This window comes from Orycteropus afer, unplaced genomic scaffold (assembly GCF_000298275.1).
Source record: "Orycteropus afer afer isolate SDZICR_OR568_19922 unplaced genomic scaffold, OryAfe1.0 scaffold00267, whole genome shotgun sequence".
NCBI classification, from domain to species: Eukaryota; Metazoa; Chordata; class Mammalia; order Tubulidentata; family Orycteropodidae; genus Orycteropus; species Orycteropus afer.
In genome coordinates this window covers 2,584,287-2,593,770 of record NW_006921854.1, presented here as the reverse complement: position 1 = coordinate 2,593,770, position 9,484 = coordinate 2,584,287, and positions in this window count along the sequence as shown.

The following is a 9,484-nucleotide window of genomic DNA, read 5'->3' as shown; positions in this document are numbered from 1 at the left end:
AAAAAAAAAAAAAGTATCATATTATTGTTTTAGTTTTATACGTAATATATGGATATTTTCATGTTGTACAAAATTCTAAAAGTCAAAATAAAGCTAAAGTCCCCCTAAACCCCCCCCAACAGATTGCCACCTCCAGAGTTATCCTCTTTCCAGTTGAGTGTGCATTTTTCTCGTATTTTTAATCAATTTATCTCTAGCATGTATATCAGGTAGGGCTTTATTTGGTCACCAGGAACTGGAAACCCAACATAAAGAATTGATTAGAATCTCATTCAAAAGGAAACCCAGGTCAGCAGCTTTGCTGATGTCATCGGGAGCCCTGGCTTCCCCCCGCCACACACACACGTAGTCCGTCCTTATCCACTGTCTCTACCCAACATTTCACATTCATGACAACTTTCAGAAAGATTCTCAGGCAGCACCTCCGATGATCTGTGCCCCATGTGGGCCATGGCCCGGGAGGGGCACCCTGTGTGGGCCACCACAAATGTTATACTGGGACGCCAGGGACAACTGGGCTAACCAAGGGATGGCAGCCAACCAGCCATGGGACACCTTTTCCTGTTTGTACGTGATGTCTAGTTCTGGCTATAGAGGGTGTGGGGTGATCCGAGGCTGCAAGTGGGCAAGGAGAGGCCAAATGAAGGCCTGAAGGTGCTAGGGAGGTCAGTAGGTGGAGATGAGAAGTGGGGAGAGGTAAAGGGACCACGCACTGCTGCAGGCCAGGTGCTGACGGAGGGCAGGCAGGGTCCTTGCCCTGGGCAGGTGGCAGGCCACACCTAGCCACCACCCACCCTCAGCCCCCACAGGCTCCATGGAATTGTGTCCGTGAACTAGACAGGAAAGGACAAAAGTCCTCTAATCATGAGGTTATATATTTTTATTCAGGAAAAGAATCATACAGGAACATCTACTTATATCTCATTGGCTGGAGTGTTGTTATGTGGCATAGTGCCTAAGGCATTTGACTGCTAACCAGAAGGCTGATGGTTCAAACCCACCAGCCACTCCTCAGAAGGAAGGTTGGGCAATCTACTTCCGTAGTGATACTGCCTCGGAAACCTAAGGAGGGGTTGCTATGAGTCAGATCCAACTCAATGGCAGTGAGGTTTTTTTTTTTTTTTTAAGTGTAGAATGCCAAAATAAAAGAAGTTTTGGATGTCTTTTGGATAGCTAAACTTCAGTATCTGCCACAGAGATACACAGATTAGTTTTGCTTTTTCCATAAATGAACTCACACTGATATATTTTTGCAACCTGCTATTTTTTCTTTGCCGTATGAATTAGAACTTTCTATGCCCCTGGTTTCTTGAGCTGCTGCATCATACCCCGTTTCATTATTCTAAGGCACACTTTTTATTCACATTTTACGATCTCTGAAATTGGTATGCATCTTACAATTGCTGTCAGCTAGGCAGTGCTAGTGATGTGGTTGTCACTGTCTGCTGGATAGGCATCAACACCTGCAGAATAGACGTTAGCAGCCTGGAATATTGACAGTGCTGAGTCTTATCGTGATTCAGAAGGGTCAGACGCTGAATGAGAAGATTTAGATCCGTTTAAGGAGCTCTAAGGCTGGCGGTTCAAACCCACCAGCCACTCCTCGGAAGGAAGGTTGGGCAATCTACTTCCGTAGTGATACTGCCTCGGAAACGCAAGGAGGGGTCACTATGAGTCAGGTCTGACTCAGAGGCACATAGCAACAACAACAACAGTGGTGTAGTGGTTAAAGCATTTGGCTATTAACTAAGAGGTCAGTGGTCCAAACCCACCAGCCTCTATATAGGAGGAAAATGGAGCAATCTACTTCCGTAAAGATTTACAACCTTGGAAACCCAATGGGGGTCACTATGAGTCAGAATCGAGTTACTGGCAGTGGGTTTGGTTTGGATTTTTGGTTTTAACTGACTTGTTTCATGTATACTTTCAATGTGTGCACAAGGATCATATGGAATTAAAAATGTGTCTTAAGTCTCAACTAGAATTTTAAATAAGTATATAATTAAAAAATTATAAATGGTAAGAAAGCTTTGTGTCATAGTTTAATTGGCAGCATTTTTGTTTCTTCATAAAACAAAAAATAATGTCTGTAATTGATGGTATCTTAGAGTTAATAGAATATCGTAGTCTAAATTGGATCTTTCCACAGCTTATTTAGTCATTTCTCTATCAATAGACATTGAGCTTTTACTTGTATTGTAAAAGTAATGCCTTAGTAAACCTTTGTTCATGCCCCTTTCCCCCCATGTGTACAAGTAGTATTTTTGTACCTAGGATTGTAGATTTTAAAATTCTAATAGCTATTGTCCTACAGAAGGGTCCTCTCAATTTACACTCTCATGAAAACATCCATTTTGGCACTGAATTTTAAATTTTGGTGGACCTGATGTCTGAACAATGGGACCTCAACGTTTTCATTTTTATTTCACTGATACTATAATGAACGGGGCAAGCTCCTTCCAGTACCATTTCAGAAACCCAAGGAGGGGTCGCTATGAGGCAGATCTGACTCCATGGCAGTGAGGTGTTTGGTTTTTTTTGTGTGTGGTTATAATGGACAGAATTAATAGGATCAATCCTTTTCTATGAAAATTTTCTATTTTAAGTTTAATTGATTAGAATTGCTACCACTTTGATTCTATTTTAGGGTTAATATTTTTGCTAAGTCTTGTTTTCCTGGTTACATCTAATATTTACCATGTGCAGTTTTAGCCATTGTCAATTTTATTTTGCATTAATTATTTTTTACGAGATATATTTATCATACAGATAGGTTACTGATAGTTTGTATTTACAAGTTTTTGTTGATTTATGAGAATGTTGTAGGAACTTCTCTTCAGATGCTCTGGAGAGATAACATTGCCTTGTCATCTTCCATTGATCTATTGCTTTTTAAGCTTTGCTTATAGGAAGGTTGGGCAATCCTACTTCCGTAGTGATACTGCCTCGGAAACCCAAGGAGGGGTCGCTATGAGTCGGGCCGACTCCATGGCAAACAACAACAACAACTATAGTACTAATTGGGAGCTCTGGTAGCATAGTGCCTAAGGCACTTGACTGCTAAGCAGAAGGCTGGTGGGTTTGAACCACCAGCCACTCCTCGGAAGGAAGGTTGAGCAATCTACTTCCATAGTGATACCACCTCAGAAACCCAAGGTGGGGTCGCTATAAGTCGGATCCGGATCCGACTCTAAGGCAGTGAGTTTGGTTGTTTTTGTTATAGTACTAATTATATCTATGCTAGCGTTAATAGCAATGAGTTGGAACAAAATGTCCTTGGGGGAGAATGTGCCCAGGACTAAGATGTTCTCTGGGTTTAAAACTGGGGGTCAGAATGGCTTGGCAAAATAGAACCAAAAATAAGCAAACCAAATAAAGGGCACATCAGTATAAAACTTCATCAGTTCTTTGAAATACCATACCTTATTGAAATGTGCCCTTAAGAAATTGTTAAGCTCCTCCCATGGTTTTTCTCTCTTTTTTTGCTCTCTCTCCCTCCTTCCTTCTTTTCCCCCATTACCAAACTGCAAGGAACAAGCCTCTCTGTACTCATGGGCAAGTATTTTTCTAGGGGAAATACCTAGAAGTAGAATTCGGAGGTAGAAGTTTGATAGTCAAAGGAAGAAGGACAAGTGTAGCAGCAATTAAAATGTTATAGCTGGAACACAAGTTAGGGATGTAAATGAAACTCTAATTTTTCAGACATTAAATATCTTCCCTAAAGCAAACAGGTCTAAAAAAACTCAAATGGGTTCATCAGAAGTAACTCCACAGGCTTGCAGCTGTGCTTTTCAATTTTTTAAAGAGGTTACCAGTTACCAGTTGTCACGGAGTCAACTCTGACACATGGCGGCCCTGTGTGTGTCAGAGAGCTGTTTTCAGTGGCTAATTTTTCACAAGCAGATAGCCAGGCTTTGCCGCCAGGGTGCTTCTGCGTGGACTCCAACCTCCAGCCTATTTGGTTATTACATTCGGTGGAGTGCGCTGTGGGGGCTGTTGCTTCCACATCTAGTGCTGAGCCTGGAATTGCAGTAGGTCAGCTGGATTGCCAGTTGGGGAGGAAAACTAGATGTGGACAAGAGCAAGGACAAACTAGAACCTATGAGGACACACTGGGACCCACCAAGAAGACTGCAACCCACAAGGACGTTCTGAACCTGCCTCTGCCCCTCACCAACTCCATCCTTGGTGCTCTTCATTATGCCACAGGACTCGGAAGCTGAAGAGCTGCAGAACCAGGTGCTGCTCCGTGGCAGTAAGACAAGCTGGGAAGTCAGCGACCAGCTGGGCGGGCTGCTGCAGTAGTAGAGCCCGGGCCCACCTTCAGAGTGTAAACACAGGTCTCCTACTTCACTTCCACCTGCCACATGTCTCCGTTGTGGGGATGGACCTTACGCATCTCGGGAAGGGGCAAGTCACAGAGAAAGACTGTTGTTTCTCTTTGGTTTTCTTTTAGTAGAGTCTGTGTGGACCCTTTACCTTCTTCCTACAGAGAAGTTATAACGCCTTTATTGTTAATTAAAAAAATATCTAAAATTTATTTAGTATTTCCTATGTATCGTGCACTGTCTTAAGACTATCACATATAATATTTTATTTAATCTTCCCATAACCTGTTAAATAGGTTGCAAATCCACTTTACAAATAAGACTCAGGGAGGTTAAGCATTTTGTTCCCGTAACCTGCCATCATAAGTCACCCAGCCAGGTGGCAGCTGAGAGGACAGCAGTCACACTGTGGTCCTGAGTGATACCTTGGTCACCATTAGTTTTTGAGACAGTTCACTCTTTTGATTTGAGAAGGAGATACATGACTAAATATGAGTTTTCCATGTCTTTTTAGTAGCATTTCTGCCTGTGGCTTATGCCAATTATCATTATTTTTAATCAATATTAACAACAAAACAATAACACTGACCATCTGAAGAACAGATGTAATGCACTGAACACCAATAACCCATGACCAGACAAATTGTGGGAAGACATCAAGGACATCATACCTGAAGAAAGTAAAAAGTCATTAAAATGACAGGAAAGAAAGAAAAGAGCAAAATGGATGTCAGAAGAGACTCTGAAACTTGCTCTTGAAAGGACAGTAGCCAAAGTGAATGTAAGAAATTATGATGTCAAAGAGTTGAACAGAAAATTTCAAAGCACAACTTCAGAAGACAAAAGAAATGCACAAAGACCTAGATTAGAAAATCAAAAGGGAAGAACATGCTCAGCATTTCTCAAGCTGAAAGAACTGAAAAAAAAAAAATTCAAGCTGAGTTGCAATATTGAAGGATTTTACAGGCAAAATATTGAATGATGGAGGAAGCATCAAAAGAAAATGGAAGGAATATACAAAGTAACTGTACCAAAAAGAATTGGTCAACATCCAGCCATTTCAGGAGGTAGCATATGATCAAGAACCCATGGTACTGAAGAAGTCCAAGCTGCACTGAAGGTATTGGCAAAAAACAAGGCTCCAGGAATTGATGGAATACTCACTGAGGTGTTTCAACAAATGGATGTGATGCTGTAAGCAGTCACTTCTTTATGTTAAGAAATTTTTGGAAGACAGCTACCTGGCCAACCAACTGGAAGAGATCCATATTTGTACCCATCCCAAAGAAAGGTGATCCAATAGAATGTGGAAATCATCAAATAATATCATTAATATCATATCCAAGTAAAATTTTGCTGAAGATAATTCAAAAACAGTTGCAGCGGTACATTGATAGGGTTCTGCCAGAGGTTCAAGCTGGGTTCAGAAGAGGATGAGAACCTAAGGGTATCACTGCTGAGGGCAGATGGATCTTGGCTGAAAGCAGAGAATATCAGGAAGATCCCTATCTGTGTTTTGTTGACTATGTAAAGGCATTCAACTGTGTGGATTATAACAAATTGTGGATAACATGGAGAAGAACGGGAATCCCAGACCACCTAATTGTGCTCATGAGGAACCTGTACATAGACCAAGAGGCTGTCATTCAAACAGAACAAGGGGATACTCAAAACTCACTGCCATCGAGTCGGACCCGACTCGTAGCAACCCCTCCTTGGGTTTCCGAGGCAGTATCACTATGGAAGTAGATTTCCCAACCTTCCTTCCGAGGAGTGGCTGGTGGTTTTGAACCGGCAGCCTTCTGGTTAGCAGTCAAATGCCTAAGGCACTACGCCACCAGAGCTCCAACAAGAGGATATTCATGGTTTAAAATCTAGAAAGGTGTGTGGCAGAGTTATGTTTTCACCATACTTATTCAAGCTGTATGCTGAGCAAATAATCTGAGAGGCTGGACTACCTGAAGAACTCAGCCTCAGGATTTGAAGAACACTCATTAACAACCTGCTATAGCATAGTGGCTAAGACACTTGCCTGCTAACCAGACGGCTGGCGGTTCAAACCCACCAGCCACTCCTCGGAAGGAAGGTTGGGCAATCCTACTTCCGTAGTGATACTGCCTCGGAAACCCAAGGAGGGGTCGCTATGAGTCGGGGCCGACTCGACGGCACACAACAACAACAACATATGTAGATGATACAACCTTCCCTGCTGAAAATGAAGAGGACTTGATGCACTTACTGATGAACAGGAAAGACTACAGTGTGCAGTATGGATTACACTTCAACATAAAGAAAACAAAAATCCTCACAAATGGACCATAAACAACATCATGATAAATGGAGAAAAGATTGAAGTTGTCAAAGATTTCATTTTACTGGGATCCATGATCAGTACCCATGGAGGCAGCAGTGACAAGATCAAATGACATAGTGCATCAGGCAAATCTGCTGTAAAAGACTTCTTCAAACTGCGAAAGAGCAAGGATGTGCACTTTGAAGGTAAAATGTGCCTGACTCAAGCCATTTTATTGTCAATCCCTTCATATGCATGTGAAGGCTGGGCAATGAATAAGGAAGAACACAGAATTGATGCTTTTGAATTACGGTGTTGGCGAAGAATACTGACTATGCCATGGACTGCCAGAGAACGAGCAAAGGCAGAATGCTCCTTACAAGTGAGGACGGCAAGCCTTCGTTTCACTACTTTGGGAATGTTATAAGGCGAGAGCAGTGCCTAGAGGAGATATCCTACTTGGTAAAGTAGGTCACTGAAAAAGAGAAAGACCGTCAGTCAGCAAGGTGGACTGACACCGTGGCTGCAACAACAGGCTCAAACATAGCCATGATTGGGAGGATGGTGCAGGACCGGGCAGTGTCTTTGTTGTACATGGAGTCGCTCTAAATGGCAACCAAGTCAAGAGCATGCAGCAACAATCACTTACTAAATTAAAGGCCCGAGGGTTTCATCTACCCTGTCTGGTAGTATCATTATCCCCAGCTCACAAATGAAAAATAACCCTGAGATTCAAGGAGGTTAAATTACTTCTTGAAGACATAAGCTGTAAAGTCAGGATTCAGACTCAGGCCTGCCTGTTAAATCCAGTGCTTTTCCCACACCGTACCACCTATAAATCAAATTTCAATTCTGAATTGACTTTCTAGTTTCACACCCCAACAGTTTTCCCTTCACTGTAGCCTAATTTAAAAAGGAAATCTTCATGGACTTCTAAGGCAGCACTTAATGGAAAATTGGAAGTGGAAATGGTGTACACACGGCCTTAGCTTCCAGTTTGTTTGCCAAAAGCAACACACTTGGGGTAGTGTTAGTTTCCAGGTCCTCTGCACAATTTCAAAGCCACCTGGACACCAAATAAGTTATTGCTAAAATAATGAAGAAACAACAGCATAACTCTTAGTCTAGGGTCTTTCTTTTCATTGGGACTTCTGACCCCAGGAGTGATTAGATATTTCTTTATCGTCAAAAAGGAGCTCTGATGGTGTAGTGGTTAAGGCATTTGGCTGCTAACCAAAAGGTTGGTAGTTTGAATCTACTAGCTGCTCCATGAAAGAAAGATGAGGAAGTCTGCTTCTGTAAAGATTTACAGCTTTGGTGACCCAATGGGAGGTCACTATCAATCAGAATGGATTTGGTTTGAGTTTTGGTTGTAGAGTCAAAAGACCTTGCTTTGCCTCTGTTCTGGGCCCATGGGAGTGGGCAGCTGGGAGAGCAGGCCTCAAAAATATTCCACTACCCTCCCTGCCCTTCTCTGGGCTTGAAATCTTACTAACTGTCCAGGGCATAAGAAACATGAGCATCTTCCTTGTGGGAGGGGCAAAGAAAGAGGCTGTGTCCTGCAGATGTTTGATCTGTCGTCTATTCATTCATCCACAGATTAATTCCCATTCACTAGTCATGTGCTGTCTGTGATGGTTAATGGTATGTGTCGGCTAGGCCATGATTCCCAGCATTGTGTGGTTGTTCTCCATTTTGTGATTGGATATAATTACCTTCCATTTCATGGGCTGTAAATCCTGACCTCCATATATATGTTAATGGTGGTGTACTGCCTAAGGCATTTGACTGCTAACCAGAAGGCTGGCAGTTCAAACCCACCAGCCACTCTGCAGAAGGAAGGTTGGGCAATCTACTTCTGTAGTGATACTGCCTCGGAAACCCAAGGAGGGGTTGCTATGAGTCAGATATGACCAGATGGCAGTGAGGTTTTTTTTTTGGGGGGGAGTATATGTTAATGTGGGGCAGTGTTAGTGTGGGGTGCACTTGAGTCACATGCTTACAAAGTCACACCCTAATTCAAGTCACACTCTAATTCAGACCACACCCTCACTCAAGTTACCACCCTTACTCAAGTCACCACACTTGAATATTCAAGTCACCACACTTACTCAAGCAACTGATGCAAGGGGGGTCTCCTGGAGGCTGTGGATGCATCCAGTATAGGATTCTCTGGCAAAGCTCTGTCTTGCTCGGGATCCTGCATCCAGCTCAGCACCGTCTGAACTTGACCTAGCAAGATGTCTGTCACCTGACCTGCCCATTTTGGGATTCACCAGCTTCTGCAGCCAGTGAGTCAACAGCCTGTTGTCTGACCTGCTGATTGTGGGCTGTCGGCCCCTACAACCATGTGAGTCAGGCGAAGCCTCCAGCTTCCACAGGCCAGTGAGCCACCATGTCCTTATAAAATTCTGTGTCTCTACGTACACGCACGTCACTGGTTTTGATCCTCTAGAGATCGCAGCCTAAGGCAGTGTCTCAGGCAGGTCCTGGGCGCCAGTGGGCACAGTCACTGCAAGGACACACATTCCACAAATTCAAAAAATAAAACTGTGATGAGCCCAACATAGAGGAATTGCAATTCCAAGTATCATGGAGTCCGCAAAGAAAAGGGACCTATCTCCGTCAGGAGGTCTGAACGGAACTAACTCGCGTCCATGGTCGCCAAATGCCTTGTGACAAATGCATTTTTTGTTGTTGTTGTTGTTCATGGCAATGGAACAGTTTTCCCAGGCCGCTTCGGGAGCTCCTCCTCAAAGGTGGGAGAAGGGAACTGAATCCGTGCAAGGGGGTCAGCCCAGAGCGGGAGGCTGAGGTCGGCGGGCCCCGCGCGCGAGCTGGCTGAGGGCCCCGAGCCCCGCCC